The sequence below is a fragment of the Macaca nemestrina genome, chromosome 2 (genome assembly GCF_043159975.1).
Source record: "Macaca nemestrina isolate mMacNem1 chromosome 2, mMacNem.hap1, whole genome shotgun sequence".
NCBI lineage: Eukaryota > Metazoa > Chordata > Mammalia > Primates > Cercopithecidae > Macaca > Macaca nemestrina.
The window spans coordinates 201,297,088-201,311,831 of NC_092126.1; the positions used below are offsets into that span (position 1 = coordinate 201,297,088).

Consider the following 14,744-nt stretch of genomic DNA (forward strand, 5'->3'; position numbering starts at 1 on the left):
CCTGTAGAGTTTGTTTATTCTAGTATGTCATTTAAGTCCATTGTTTCTCTGTTGACTTTCTGTCTTGAAGATCTGTTTAGTGTGGTTCAATGGTGTATTGAAATCTCCCACTGTTAGGCCGGGCGCGGTGGCTCACGCCTGTAATCCCAGCACTTTGGGAGGCCGAGGCGGGCGGATCACAAGGTCAGGAGATCGAGACCACGGTGAAACCCCGTCTCTACTAAAAATACAAAAAATTAGCCGGGCGCGGTTGTGGGCGCCTGTGGTCCCAGCTACTCGGGAGGCTGAGGCAGGAGAATGGCGTGAACCCGGGAGGCGGAGCTTGCAGTGAGCCGAGATCGCACCATTGCACTCCAGCCTGGGCGACAGAGCGAGACTCCGTCTCAAAAAAAAAAAAAAAAAAAAAAAAAAAAGAAATCCCCCACTGTTACTGTGTTGCTGTCTGTCTCATTTCTTAGGTTCGGGAGTAATAAATCTATGAATCTGGGAGATCCAGTGTTTAAAGCATATAAATTTAGCATTGTAATATCTCTTTGTTGAATTGATCCCTTTATAATTATATAGTGACCATCTTTATCTTTTTTTGCTGTTGTTGCTTTGAAATCTATTTTGTCTGACACAGGAATAGCTACTCCTGCTCGATTTTGGTTTCTATTTGCATGGAATATTTTTTTCTACCATTTAACCTTGAGCTTATATGAATCCTTCCATGTTAGATGAGTCTCTTGAATACAGATGGTATTGGGGTTGTGATTTTTTAAATTCATTGTGCCATTCTGTATCTTTTAAGTGGAGCGTTTAGGCCATTTATATTCACTGTGAATATTTAGATGTGAGGTACTGTTCTCTTCATCATATTTATTGTCACCTAGATATTGTTGTTGTTATGTTATTGTTTTATAGGCCCTGTGAATTTTATGCTTTCAAAATGTTCTATTTTGGTGCATATCTGGCTTTTGTTTCAAGGTTTAGAACTCCTATTAGTATTTCTTGTAGTGCTAGTTTGGCAGTAACAAATTCCCACAGCATTTGTTTGTCTCAGAAGATTTTATTTCTTCATTTATGCAACTTAGTTTTATAGGATACAAAATTTTTGACTGACAGTTGTTCTGTTTAAGGAAGCTGAATATAGGACCCCAATCCCTTCTAGCTTGCAAGATTTCTGGTGGGAAGTCTGCTGTTAGTCTGATAAGTTTTCCTTTGTAGGATACCTGGTGTTTTTGTCTTACTGCTCTTAGAATTATTTCCTTCATGTTGACTTTAGATAACCTGATGATGATATGCCTTGGTGAGGATCTTTTTGCAATGAATTTCCCAGGTGTTCTTTGAGTTTTTTGTATTTGGATATTTAGATCTCTAGCCAGACCAGGGAACTTTTCCTCAATTATTCAAATAAGTTTTCCAGACTTACTATTTCCTCTTCTCCCTCAGAGGCACCAATTATTCTAAGGTTTGGCCATTTTACATAATCCCATATTTCTTGGAGACTTAGTTCATTTCTTTTGATTCTTTTTTTCTTTATTTTTGTCTGATTGGGTTAATTCAAAAGCCTTTTCTTCGAGCTCTATAATTATTTCTTCTGTTTGTTCTAGTCTTGTTAAAACTTTTCACTGTATTTTGTAATTCTCTAAGTATGTATTTCATTTCCAGAAATTCTCATTGCTTTTCTTGATGATATCTCTCTAAAAAAATTTTAATTCATATCCTTAACTTTTTAAAATTTTTATTCAATTAAATTTATTTATTTATTTATTTATTTATTATTTATTTTTGAGATGGAGTTTCACCCTGTCACCATGCTGGAGTGCAGTGGCACAATCTCCGCTCACTGTAACCTCTGCCTCCTGGGTTTGCGCCGTTCTCCTGCCTCAGCCTCCTGAGTAGCTGGAACTACAAGCACACACCACCACACCCAGCTAATTTTTGTATTTTTAATAGAGACAGGGTTTCACCATGTTGGCCAGGATGGTCTCGATCTCTTGACCTTGTGATCCGCCTGCCTTGGGCCTCCCAAAGTGCTGAGATTACAGGCGTGAGCCATCATGCCACCTGGCCGTAAACTGCTTTTTAAATGTCTTTATGATGGTCTTCACCTTTCTCTGATATCTCCTTGAGTAGCTTAATAATCGACCATCCGAATTTCTTATCTGGTGTTTCACAGATTTCATCTTGGTTTACATCCATTGTTGGAGAGGTAGTGTGATGTTTTGGGTGTGTTGTAGAGCCCTGTTTTGTCATATTGCCACAGTTACTTTTCTGGTTCTTTCACATTTGTGTAGACTATTTCTTCTAGTTGTTCTTGAATTTATTTTTGATTTGCCTGTGCTTATTTGTTTTTAATTTCTTTTTTCCCCTTAAGGATAAGACTTTACTGTTTGTAGTTCATAATAGCCTAGTTTGGTTCTTGGTGCTTTCAGAGGTGAAGACTCTGTACAGAGTTCCTTGGTTATAGAGAATTTTTATATAATGTCTTTCTCACATGTTGGTAGCAATGTGCTCAGTGTGTGCACAAGTTTACTGTCTCCTATGGGGTTAGAATAGTAGACGTCTCTTAAAGCTTTTCTCATTCTTCCATGGCACGCACTTTTATATCTATTTATTTTCCCCCAGTATTTTATTTACTGGTTTGATGGTTCAGGCTTCAGTCTAGTAGGGGAGGTGGCAGGAACTAGTTGTGGCTAAGGCAAGTGGGTAAATGCAATACTCAATGGTGGGCAGAAGTCTCAGCCTTGATGGAGGTGGCTGGAGAAGCTCTCATGGAGTCCCACTACGGTCTTCTCAGGGGGAAGGGTTGGGTCCGCCTCAGCTCCCTTGCCAGGTCAGACACTTCTATCCCAGAGCTCTAGCTATTCAGATCAGATCGGCACTTCTTTTCATCTGCAGGAGTGTTGATGTTCCAAGTAGAAACAAATGTGACTCTGTCTCTCATGCAAGCCTGTACTTGGAGGGTGCTCCTCTGGGGAGGCAGTCACCCTGATGTGTCCCGGAAAGGATGTCTATGGTCATGCCCATGCCAAGCTCACATGAAAGAAGCCTCAACTGTGCCAGTGGTCGTGGATAAGGGGGAAATACATCCTCCTCTCCAAGACCCTTCATGTGAAACAGGGTTGTCTGAATGTTGGGTTAGAGCTGAAGACTTTCCCTGCTGAACCCAGCACTGCAACTGTGGCTCTGGTTAAAGAAAATTCTCACCAGTGAAAAGATCTGGTGCTTAAGGCCTGCTGCCTAGATTCTTTTGTCCCCCAGGGTGTTCCCTTGATGTGGTGTGCTCCCTCTTCCCCTAGGAGTCGGAGTCCCTGGGAGCCAGACTACTCTGAGTGTTATTGCTCCTCTGGGTCTAGAGGCCCAGGGAATTTGCCACAGTCCGCGCTGGTGCTCAGAAATGTCTGCAGGGGATCTGGTGCTGTGACAAGTTCTCAAGTTTCCCAGCAGTGGGTGGCAGAATCAGCTCTGAGATGGCAGGGGCATGACATAGACTTTATGAGATTTCCTGGTTATTGATAGCCTTAGTATGTTGGCTTTCTTGAATGCCAGTTATAATAGTAGCGAACTGGTCATGTGGACGGACTCAGGACCTCCTGGTTAGCCAGAGTGGTGCAAGCAGTGGTGATAGCTGAGATTGCACAGTCATTTTCTCCTTCCTGGGCACAGTGTTATTCTACCAGGAGATGCTGTAATGGACTGTGTTGGTTGGCCTCCAGCCAGGAGGTGGTGCTCGCACAAGAGAACCAGCTGTGGTAGTAGCAGTGGGATTTTTGCTTGCCTTATATTGCCCAGGGAGAGTGTTCTAGTTTCTCAGATAATGGTCAGGGCCATATAGCACCCAAGAGTTTCTGTCTTTTGTGTGAAGCTACCAGGGCAGGTGGTGGGGCAAAGCCAGGTGGGGGCCGCATCAGGAAGGTTTGTGCTGGGAGTCTCTGCCTACAGGGCAAGCAGCAGCCCCTGTGGGTCTCAAGGGACAGGAACATTTCTCGGGCCACTGGGTTGATATTTCAGAGGGGAGTGTTGCTGCCCCTGCTGCCCAGAAGAGTTTGCACAGGGAGTGGGGAGCAGTGGTGAGTGGTAAGCCCCACATGGTTCCCACACATTTGAGGAGGCAGATACTCTCCTGTGGTGTTCCACTGGCAGAGGTGAGCTGAGTTCCAGTCAGCCTGTACTCAGAACTCTCCACTGCCCTGAGTCATAAGCTTTCCTCTGGGGACAGCAGCCACCGTTTTCAGGTCACACCCTTCCCTGTCCACTGCCAAGCTGGGCCCCTGGCTCCTGTACCCACAACTGCACCCTTGACTTATGCACTCGCAGGTGCAGCTGGCTTTTCACTCTTTGCTGCCCCGGCCCTGACCAAGGAAGTTTGTCACCACAGGAGGTTATGTTGTGAAACCCCGTTCAGGACTTCGTTCAACCTGCGACCACTGCCTGCACTCTTTTGGCTGTCCTCTGCAGGGTCCCCTGTGAGGAGCAGTAAGGAATGGTTATGGGTTTACTTGATCCACACTAGAATCTGGGAGTGTCTGCAAGGGTCTTCCTGATGCTGCTTCTATTGTTAAATTCTACAGCCCTCTACAAGTCAGTTCCTGTGCTGGGTGGAGTTAGGGTTTTCCTCCATGGCCTGGACTCCCAGGGTCCTTGGTTGGGGGGTGTACCCCAGATGCAGTCTCTCCCCCTGTCACACTGGCGACTTGCAGCCCTTCGCCTGACTCACGGTGTAGGCTGCAGCCGCCTGCTTCCGTCAAAGGGTCTGTAGATCCTTTCTTGTTCCGTTCCTGTGTTGCTTCTTGAAAAAAAGTTCACAGTGTGAATTTCTAAACACTATTTTGTCCTTCCAAGTGGGAGAGTATGCTAACAATGCCTCTAATCTGTCATCTTAAGAAAAAAGATTATCAAATATATATGTATATATACATATCAAATACATATATATTTAATAGTGCATTATCCTCTAGAGTGATTATGTGTAAAATTCATTAATATCATGCAGATAAATTTGCAACATGATCTTTTGTCTGAGTTTCAGATTATTTCCCACTACCTATTTGACATCTCCACTGGAAGTCTTACAAACGTCTCAAATTTAACATGTCCAAAATTAAACCTGGGATTTTTTTCTGGTCAAATTGTGTTTTCATTCCCACTCCACAGTCTTGTGCGTCTCAGTTAATAATACAATCAAGCTGTTTATGCCAGAAATTTAGCAGCAATTAAATTCCCCTTTTCCTCACCTATCGTACTTAAGCCAGGTTGGTTCCACTTCTAAGATACAACTTGAATAATGTCTCTTCTTTTATCGCTTGCCTCTGTCACCTCACTCAGTCCAGAATAGTCTCAATTATCTTGTCTTCATTACCATCTCATTACCACCACTACTGTGACATCCTTTCCATTTTTCACACAACAGCCTCAGTTATCCACTTAGCAAGTAAACGAGATCATGCAACACCTCTGCTAAAAACTGTGAATAGATTTCCTCACACTTGGAATAAAACTAAACTGTTTACCATGGTCTAAGAGGATGTTCATGGCCTGACTTCAGCTTGTCTCTCCAATTCATCTTTTAACACTTTCCTCATGATTTATAATTTTCTATTATTCTGTCTTATTTCAATTTCTTGAACACTAAAGAGTATTTATTTATTTATTTAAATCTCAGGACTTTGGTATTTCCTGTTGCCTGGGATTCTCTTTCTCTTACTTTTCCAAGGGTTAGGTTTAGGTGACATCTTCTGTGGTAAATTGTGTCTAATATGGCCCCACATGATCCCTGCCTTCTGGTATGCATGGCCTTGTGTTATCTCCTTCATTTTAGTAACTTTCTTCTAGCCAATAGGATATCTCATCCCAGAGAGGATGTCACTGCTGCAATGAGATTACAAAGATCTGACTTTTGTCTTGCTAGCAGATTCTCTCTCTTGCTGGCTTTGATGAAATAGGTTGTTATGTTTGCAATTCCATGTGGGAAGGATGGAGCAGCCCCTGGCCCGCAGCCATTGGATGAAGCCCTCAGTCCAGTAACCCAAATGAAACTGAATCTTGTAAACAACCATGTAAATGAACTTGGAAGAAATTCCTTTCTCAGTCGAGTTTCCAGATGGGACCCTACATCTGGCTGAAACTTTGATTAGAGTCTTGTGAGATACCCTAAATTAAAAGGACCAAACTAAGCAGATCCCAGATTCCTGACTCAGGATTGCATAAATGGTGTTGCATTAAGCTACTCGATTTGAGGTCATTTGTTATGGAATATTTGAAATACCTAATACATCTCGGGGGGATTTCACTGACTACCCTAAAGTAGATCTCTCCGTACTCAACCTTTCATCTGGTTCCATTGCAACATATTCAAAACTTGAATTTATTTTATCTCCTCCTCTTTGGATATTTTATTTGGTTAGGCTCCCCTACGTAAGTGTGAGTTTTCTGAGATTGAAGTAAGACATACATCACTGATTTATCCATGGCCTCTACTCTATTATTGACCTAGCTTCATACTTCTTTCTAGCCTAGGGTGCTTATGAAGACTATGTGGTCATTAGAGACATAGCATTCTCGTTCGCAATGTTGGAATGCCCCTTCATCTTCATCGGATTTCAATATGTGCTAGGTCTCCTGAAATAAACCTTTCCTTCATCTCCATGTTATGGGAAGAAATGTAGGCACACTTAAGGTTTGAGGTTAGCTATCTTTCACAATATTATTAGGTTATTTAAATTGTCTACACAAACAATGTAAAGTAAAATAGTGTTGTTTGATGAGTTTGGCCAACATATATAGTATAGTAAAGCTGGATAATTCATGCTTCACCATTTGCCTGTTTCTGACTTGCAGGGAATTATTTTTTGCTTGGTTAATCAGGATAATTGCTTTACTTCTTCACTTCACTTTGCTTTTGTAGACACAGTCAGAGTCCAGAAGGGCTAAACCTGCCTTGAACCCTTCAGGTAGTTCAGAGGGCTTCCATCTTGCATGCAGCTCCACAGAATATTAATTTTTTTCTTCTTTTGGGAATATTTTCAACTGAAATGACTCAATAGTTCAAGTGAAGCGGCTGTCAAGGTTGTCTGATTCTACATTTTTAAGGCATAGTCTAATTGTCATAATGCATTCAAGTCTTTTGCTCACAATTAGTTTAAATAATTATGAGCAAATTTATAGCCTTAAATCTTGATGGAAGATGATGAATTATTTGACTTACTTCTTTTGTGGACTTTTTTCTCTGAAAAGTTGTTTTTCAAGTGTGGCTTAATGACTGCTAGCAACTGCCAATTTCCATAACCCTCTGTTGACCTATTTGTTGAGATTCTCACACACACACACACACACACACACACACGTACACACTGCAAATGACAATGTCATTGGCTCAGTGAACATCTGAATTTAATTTAAAAACTTGGATATTGGCTCATTGATATCTCCTTTGAAATATTATACTTCTCCACATTAATTCTTATATTTTCCTTTTTTAATCTATTGGCAAGTTTTAGCAGGTGGAGTGAGTTGAATATGGACTTGACCTTTCTCTCCTTGGTGATAGGTCAGTAACTGAGGGGTAGAAATGCACATCTACCAAAATTATAGATAGTTTATTTCCAGACCCAACCATTTATTGCTTCCTATGCTTCTATTGTAAGAGAGAATGTTATGATTGCATTTGTGTTTTGATTTCATAAGTAGATTTCTGAGAAACTGTAACTGTTTCCAAGGTAATCGTCATTAGTATTTCACATAACTAAATTGTAAGTCTGAATGTCTTTGTTGTCAGAATCCACCTAACATGTTAAAAGGAAAGAGGTAATAACTTCAAATTTACATTAGCTTCATTCAAATTTAATTTGGCCTCATTTTTCTTTCTTGACTTGTAATGAAGCATATCTATTTAAAGTTTAGTTTGAGTATATTTAAAGAAATAATTTCCCTCTGTTAAGAAAGTTTTGTATGTAGCTTTTAGGTCAAATTAATTATGTTAATAGTATGATGTGTTAGTTTCCACTAATAAGAGTGAAAAGAAAATTTGAGTCGATTTTGAATGACTTTCTGTGGCACAGCCTCTGATGCCATAAAGTCTCTGGTACATGCAGTGTCAAGAGAATTACAAAAGACGTGTATCCAGGAGCCTCTTCTGTCATGTGGATAGTTGGAATAGTGATCAAAACTATCCCAATACATTAAAAAGTTCTGTCACCAGTTGAAAAATAAATCAGAAAATTGAGACTTAAAATGTAGGGATTTGGAAAGCCAAGCGTAATGGCATACACCTATAATGATAGCTGTTCTAAAGGCTGAGGTGGAAGGATTACTTGAGGAGAGGAGTTTGAAGATGGCCTGGGCAACACAGCGAGAGCCCATCTCTAATTTTTTTCTATTAGTGATTTGGGTTAAAATAATAGTGAAAAAATTTATTTTACCTAATGTAGTCATGTAATTGGTCCTGAGAAGTTTTTCGCTGTTATTTATTTATTTATTTGCCTATTATTTTGATGTTGGGAACATTCTATCTTTTATTTACCTCAATTAGTATGAGACGCAGCCAAGTTGTAGACATGAGAAATGACCTTTAGGCAGTTCCAAAACATAAACTAAGGCACATAGAAATTTTACAAAGTTTATTTGAACAGACAGTGATTCATGAATTGTGTAGCTCCAGACCACAGAGGGTTTGGGGATCTAATAAAGGGCCACAGAGGGAAGGCTTTAATAGGTCTCTGCAGAATCAGAACAAAAAAGAAAATTTTTGATTGACTAAAGGGGAGCAGTAGCCTTATTGAGAGCACTCCCGGGAAAAGTTCCTACTTAGAGGTTAATTTGCAGTTTCTGATTGGTGCAGCTTCAGGAGTGGAAATTCCTTAGGAGTTAGGTGGCAGTTTCTGATTGGCCTAGAAAATGACTGTTTACATTGAATTGGATTTGGTTTGCTCACATATAAACCCAGGGCACTGGAGCCACCCCAGTCTAATGGCCTCCTAATTAATTATTTAAAAAATAGTCTTTATCCTGGCAAAGGTGGTAGGAAACAGAATATTTTTCTGCTCTGCAGTTGATATTTTTCTGTTCCCTTATGATAAAATATTTTTAGAAGTTATTCACTGTTGAACTCACGTTTCCTAACATATCTGAATAAATTACTTTTCAAATAGTTTATAGCATGACCTCCAAGGGCAAGTGAGAAATTTAACATTTAGAATTGCTAAATCACTAATGATATATTAAGATAATATTATAAAAACTACAACATCCTGCGTCCTGTGTATGCTGCAAGGCTCACTAACTATAATTTCTTCTTACAGATTATATTTGAACAGGATGATAAGCTTCAATTGTTACTTTTTTTTTCTGAAATTTTATGAAGAATTACATTATTCCTCTTTTTTTCTTTGTTCATTATAGTGTGAGAAGAGTGTTTTTCCCTCTTTCTTGGTGTTGAAACTTAGAGGGCTAGAAGATATGAGTCAGCAAGCATAAGTGATCAATATCTGGTAAAAGTATAATACTTTATTTTTCTCTCTCGAAGCTACCAGTTTATTCTCCATTTTCATTAAAAAGGAAAGTGAAAACAATACTCCTTAAATCAAACAACCCCCTTTACTTATCATAATGTGTATCCTGTTTAGTGTGTTGTCTTGCTGTCCAATCTTTCCAAGATACTTTCTTCCTGCTTTTCATTTTGAAGTGTTTGGAAGTTAATGAAGCCTTCTGCGTGGCTCCCATCTTCAGAAAATGCTTCTATAGATCAGGATTCGACCGTGTCTTCTGAACTCTTTTGGTCAGCAGGGCATTTAGTTTTGCCCTCATGCTTTATTTTTTGAACATTTTTATATAGCTGGAAATGCCTAGACCCCTATGAATCTTATCAAAACACAGCAGAGTGCTTAAATGCATCATATTATTGGTATAAATATAAAAAGTTAACCATTGCAATAGACAGTGGAAAATGTTTCAAATCACAGAGAGGCTTTCTTAAGGATAAAGCTGAAAGAAAATAGGACAGCAGGAAAATAGATCTGAGAAGGCCTTCAAAAGTATGGAAATCAAACAAAGCTTTTGGTGAATGAGAGTTTTCTATTGGATTAAATTGAAATGTGTGGATGTTCATGATATATGAGTATTGTTTGTGTGTGTGTGTGTGTGTGTGTGTGTGTGTGTGTGAAGCAAGTAAAACCAAAAAAGGATAGATACCCATAGGACAATTAAGTTGAGAATTGAAGTAAACTTTGAGGGCAATAAAATTAATAAATCCAAATGGTTATTTTCTTCTTTGAATTCATTGTAAATTCCATCAGTTATTCATTTGTACACCCTGTAGAGTCCTGAACTTAAGAAATCATGAGTAGGTTTTTATCTAACTACATATTAAATTGACAAATATTCAAAATTATATTTCTAAAGAAAATTAAATAAAGATATAAAGAAAACAGAGATTTTTACTTTAATAATTACTATTAGAATGTTCTTCATTAAAATCTTACGTTTTTAGATTGACTCTGTACATGGCCCAAATATGTTAGGCTGTTGCCAAATTCATTTAATCTAAAGGTGAAAAAAAAGGGAATTGAAGTATTTTTAATAAAATGAAACTAAAATGATAAATAGACTATTCTTTTTTATTCAGCTAGACTGTAAATTCATTAAAGGACAATTTTCTTTTTCCTTCTTGGACACCTCCTTTACTGTTAGGTATTTAGTAAGTAAACTACTATTGGTGAATGAATGAATGAAACTTTTCCAGGAAAATAAATTAAGCATCTTTCTTTCTGTTGACCAAATATAGACCCTAACTAAATGCTTAGTAAAATGCTTACATCATAGTTAAAAATCAAAATATTGTTAGACTACAGACTATGTATTGCTCAGACTTCAAGTTGAGTAAGACAGGGATAGGATTACCAGAGCCAAAATACTGTGAAAAGTGAAATAGAGCAGAAAGAACATCCAATTTTGTACCAACAAATGCAGTGTCTGACTCAGGGGTTGATCTTCTCCTAAAGTCCAGAATAAGTGTAAAGACAGAAATCTAATGGTGTCAAAGGAAAAACAGAAAGTAAAGCAGATGCTGGAGCAAGAGTCTGTGTTCTTGCTGTGCAGCCTTGGCAGAGAAAAAGTAGCGTGAGGCAAAAGACAATGAGTCTTCACAATTAAAACTTAACATTTGCTGAGTGCAGTGAGTGGTGAGCAATTTTAAAGAATTATATGAGAGGCCGGGCCGGTGGCTCACGCCTGTAATCCCAGCACTTTGGGAGGCCGAGGCTGGTGGATCACGAGGTCAGGAGATCAAGACCATCCTGGCTAACACGGTGAAACCCCGTCTCTACTAAAAATACAAAAAACTAGCCGGGCGCGGTTGTGGGCGCCTGTAGTCCCAGCTACTTGGGAGGCTGAGGCGGGAGAATGGCGGGAACCCGGGAGGCGGAGCTTGCAGTGAGCCGAGATCGCGCCACTGCACTCCAGCCTGGGCCACAGAGCGAGACTCCGTCTCAAAAAAAAAAAAAAAAAAAAAGAATTATATGAGAAGGGGGGCCGGGCGCGGTGGCTCACGCCTGTAATCCCTGCACTTTGGGAGGCCGAGGCGGGCGGATCACGAGGTCAGTAGATCGAGACCATCCTGGCTAACACGGTGAAACCCCGTCTCTACTAAATATACAAAAAACCAGCCGGGCGTGGTGGCGGCACCTGTGGTCCCAGCTCCTCGGGAGGCTGAGGCAGGAGAATGGCGGGAACCCGGGGGCGGAGCTTGCAGGGAGCCAAGATGGCGCCGCTCACTCCAGCCTGGGCCACAGAGCCAGACTCCCGTCTCAAAAAAAATAAAAATTAAAAAAAAAAAATTAAAAAGATATGAGAAGGATTTTCAAGGCTAGGAGAGAACAGTCTATTAGATTTAGGCAAACATGAAGTTAATATAGGCATTTATGTATCGAGGAAGAAAAGGAGACTGAGTACCATACGTAAGGTGTAAATGAGAAATTGCATTCCTAAAGTCAATGTAGAGGAAGGATACCCGAATTTTTTAACCAGTCATGCAAATTACTTATTCTATTCAATGAGACAACTGCAGGATGCAGCCTTCCCCTTATTTCATAATCTCTATTTCATTTGATGGCCACGTCATCTAACTGCAAAGCTAAGGACCAGCTTCAACTTCACTTTAACTTTATCATTATTCAAATGCTAGTGAGCATATAGAGGTCTTACATTGAAAGATAATTTAGAGTACAAAACACAATCCTAAAATTTATATGGAATGACAAAAGACCCAGAATAGCCAAAGCTATCCTAAGCAAAAAGAATAAAACTGGAAGAATCACATTACCAGACTTTAAATCATACCATGGAGTTATAGTAACCAAAACAAAATGGTACTGGAAGAAAAACAGACACATAGGCCAATGGCACAGCCTAGAGAACCCAGAAGCAAATCCACACCCGTATGCTGAACTCATTTTTGACAAAGATGTCAAGGACAAACACTGGGGAAAAAACAATCTCTTTAATAGATGATGCTGAGAAAACTGGATATCTATATGCTGAAGAATAAAACTAGACGCCTGTCTCTTACTGTATACAAAAACCAAGATGGATTAAAGACCTAAATCAAAGACCCCAAACTAGGAAACTACTGCAAGAAACGTTGGGGAAAAACTCCAAGCCATTGGTCTGGACAGAATTTTCTTGAGTAAATGTACGAATGAAATCGCATCAAGTTAAAAAGCTTCTGTACAGCAAAGAAAACAATCAACAAAGTGAAAAGGCAACCCACACAATGGGAGAAAATATTTGCAAGCTATCCATCTAACAAGGAATTAATAAACAGAATATCTAAGGAGCTCAAACAACTCTACTGGAAATAAATCTAATAATCCAATCAAAAGATGGCCAAAAGATTTGAATAGATATTTCTCAAAAGAAGACATAAAAATGGCAAACAGGCATAGGAAAAGATACTAACATAATTGATCTTCAGAAATGCACATCTAAACTACAATGAGATGTTATCTTAACATAGTTAAAATAGTTTACATAGAAAAGACAGGCAATAACAAACACCTGTGAGGGTGTGAAGAAAAGGGAACGCTGGTACACTGTTGGTGGGAATGTGTATTAGTAAAACCATTATGGAAAACAACTTGAAAGTTTCTCAAAAACTAAAAATAGAGCTACCATATGACCCAGCAATCCAACTACTGCATATGTACCCAAAAGAAAGAAAACCAACATGTCAAAGAGATAGCTGAACTTCCATGTTTGTTGCGGTACCCTTCACAGTAGCCAAGATTTGGAAGCCACCTAGTGTTCTTCAACAGATGAATGGATAAAAAATAGTTGTACCTGTACACAATGGAGTACTATTCAGCCATATAAGAGAATAAAATTCTGTCTTTTGCAACAACATGGATGGAACTGGAGATCATTATATCAAGTGAAATGAGCCAGGCACAGAAAGACAAACATCACATTTTCTCATTTATTTGTGGGATCTAAAAATCAAAGCAACTGAATTCATGGAAATAGAGGGAAGGATGATTACCAGAGGCTAGAAAGGGCAGTGGGGGTGGGAGAAGGTGGGGATGGTTAATGGGTACAAAAAGATTAGTTAGAAAGAATGAATAAGACCTAATATTTGATAGCATAACAGGGTGACTCTAGTTAATGATAATTTAATTGTGCATTTAAAACTAACTAAAAAAAGGTAACTGGATTTTTTGTAGAACAAAGGAGAAATGCTTGAATGGATGGATACCCCACTTTCCATGATATGATTATTACACATTGCATGCCTGTATCAAAACATCTTATGTACCCAGAGAAATACATATCTCTGTACCCACTAAAATTCAAAATTAAACATTAAAAAAGTGAAAAATACAAAAAGGAACCAAATGGAAAATCTATAACTAGAGACAAAAAGAAAATGTCGTATCTACTGCCTATCATAATGTGAATCACTGATCATCTGTGGAATGGCTTTCCTTTGTTTCATCTCATTTGTTCTTCATAATCGTTCACTGGGTTGCCATGATTAGCTTTATTTTAAAGATGAAGGAATCAAGACTCAGAGAGGAGAGTTTACTTTCCTATGGCAACACAACTAGTAAATATTGTAACCAAGATCACAATCCAGACCAGTAACACCAGAAATGATATTCTTTTCTTTTGTCTATACCTTTCTGATTACTAATAACAGAAATCTTTTTTTCTTTTATTTATTTATTTATTGAGACGGAGTCTCGCTTGTCGCCCAGGCTGGAGTGAGCGGCGCCATCTTGGCTCCCTGCAAGCTCCGCCCCCCGGGTTCCCGCCATTCTCCTGCCTCAGCCTCCCGTGGAGCTGGGACCACAGGCGGCGCCACCTCGCCCGGCTCATTTTTTGTATTTTTAGTAGAGACGGGGTTTCACCGTGTTAGCCAGGATGGTCTCGATCTTCTGACCTCGTGATCTGCCAGCTCGGCCTCCCACAGTGCTGGGATTACAGGCTGAGCCACGGCGCCCAGCCTAATGATGGAAATCTTTAACTGTAGTCCATCAGAGACCAAAGCTGATAGAGAAGCCACTATTTTGGGCCTTGAAAATTATTATGCCATAGGAAAAAGAGAGCTCTGGAACTATCCTCAATGTATACAAGGGTCTAAAATGTTATGAAGTCCCATATAAGAGAATATTTTATTAGTGTCAATATATGAGTTTTGCTTAATTTGATTATCTCTAAAATCTACCACCAGAAAAGTGGGGTCGCAAAGCTAGATGTAGTTGAATTAATTA

At 39.4% G+C, this 14,744-nt stretch overlaps 1 long non-coding RNA gene across 2 annotated transcripts in view; it reads left to right on the top strand.

Moving 5' to 3' along the window:
- Positions 1 to 14,744, top strand: part of LOC139361816 (uncharacterized) — a 126,807-nt gene that overhangs the window by 20,782 nt on the left and 91,281 nt on the right. For both annotated transcript variants that reach the window (XR_011619478.1, XR_011619477.1), the window contains exon 2: positions 9,382 to 9,470. This is a non-coding gene — a long non-coding RNA (uncharacterized lncRNA). The remainder of the gene's footprint in view (positions 1 to 9,381; positions 9,471 to 14,744) is intronic.